Here is a 2,153-nt window from a genome sequence, read left to right on the forward strand (position 1 = left end):
CCCCGACAGGCAGCCTCTCCCACACCCGGTTGGGGAACCAGCTTATGTGGAAACTCTGCGGGGAAGGAGAAACCCCTTCTTTCCACAGCTGGAGAAACCCCTTCTTTCCACAGCTGGAGGTTCTAACCATAAACAACGCTGGCTTTTATGTCCAGGTGAAATCTGTCTTCCTATAAGTACTCCTCAGTCGCTTCTGTACTTGGGAATTACTCTAAATAGAACATACAATCCCTTTGCTGCATGACAGACCTTAAATATCTGAAGACAATTAGGGCACATTCACTTGTCTGCCCAAACCTTTCTGCAGGTTTAAACATCAAAGGTGGAGATGTGAAAATTGATGTCATTAAGGTAGCGCCTACCTAACTGGTCTGGAATGTCAATCTGAGTACAACATTTATTGCAGCTTCAGCATGTGAAGCCCATAAAGGCACCTAGGCGATGACCTTTAAGGATGTCCAATTCAGTACATATAATTAGTCTTAGTTAAAAAAATGTGTGCCCACTGTGTTATCAGGAACTTTTTGACTGACCTTGTTCCGGGCAGAAGAAAAAGGCCTGTATCTTTTCTTGTTAGAAATATGAGAAAACGCTTTATCAGCATTTCTTAAAAGCATCAACGTTGTTAACATCAGTATTGTTGCGAATGCCCTCTGCCGCTTAAGTAATGACATTAAAATGAATTTATCCAATGAATCGCAGATGAAAGAGTTAAGAACCCAAATGATCTTCCGTCTCAAGTAAAAGGATTCATTTGTTTGTTTTTTTTATATAAGAATTAACAATATTTTCCAAGAGACCTGTTAGATTGATGTGTTTACATGTACTACAATAAAATCGGACACACACAAATAACCGTTTTGTACTTTGGACTGTAAACGTAAACTAAACTTACTGAGTAATTATAACATGATGCAGAGAAACAAAACTATTTCATTTTAAGGTGCTTCAGTAGTGAGTGTATATATATGTAGACCCACATATATACACTTGTATAGATCTCACAAGTCTTAAATAAACCTTTTCCAAAATATATTTCGTGTAAGATGAACATTTAGCCAAAAGAAATACATAAATTCAAAGCATCTTTGGGGATAAAAGTCACTTTAAACGTGAGCATCTTTTTCCTTACAATTCAACAGCAAGAAAAATGCAGACAAATTCTTGGCGATGTTAAAAAAAAAAAAAGCCCCCATTTAATAAAACAATAACAATGCTCTTTATAGAAGTCTCAAACCTAAAAATCTTAAAAAAGAACCCAGCAATTCTAGCTTTAACACTCTTACAGGTAGGTTTCTGGAAATGCGTAATATAATAAAGTACCACGGTCGCGGAGCTTGTGTTTTGCAATGAGACCTATTACTGCAACCTAAATTACGGAGCACGATTATATCTCCTCTTAGGTCACCCCATTTTCGTTACTGGAATAGATCATACTGCTAACTATCAAAGCTTGAAATTAAATAACACAGGTCAGCAGGAACACGTAAGTCAGATCAACTAGAGTCACTCACTGTAGCCGACGGCAGCTCTGTAGTCAAGCCTGGAGCTCTACTGCATATTAGCATTACGCTCAATTTCAGGAATTACAAGCAAATCGTTATTTGGGGTAATCTCCAGCCTACATCAAAGCTTCAGAAAAGGGCTGTAAGGTAGATACTTACGTAAAGGGTTATCAGAAAGAGAGACAATATAACTTATGGGGAGGGTCTCTAACGTCCACAGTGTGTTAAAACGCATTAAAAAGGCGATGTGGATTCAGACGGCCTCCTCCCCACAGCCTCCCAGACAAAGCAGGGCCAGGCCCTCGGGCGCTCCTGGTGCACCTGCAATGCGGATCCCTCACCCCACAATCCCACCCCGAGGCTGGCAGGAGCAGCCCCTGGGCCGGCCGCTCCTGCCCCATCGCATTGGCCTGGGTGCGCGGTGCAGACGGTCCGCAGCCTGGACTGGAGCCCTGGCAAAGGCATCCCCCTCCCCATAACGGGCTGCAAGACGCCGCAGGCAGCCGGCGCGGGGGTCGCTGCGCTTCATTTCTGCCCTCCTCTCCGCCTTTTCGTGTCTCCCGCACGTCCCCCGACCCCCCGAGGTGTTTCCGCCAGGGGACATCCTTCCCCGTCGGCGAGCCCTGGGGGTGAGACGGGAGGACCCCC

Source organism: Herpailurus yagouaroundi, unplaced genomic scaffold (assembly GCF_014898765.1).
Source record: "Herpailurus yagouaroundi ecotype Mexico unplaced genomic scaffold, PumYag 191, whole genome shotgun sequence".
Lineage (NCBI taxonomy): Eukaryota > Metazoa > Chordata > Mammalia > Carnivora > Felidae > Herpailurus > Herpailurus yagouaroundi.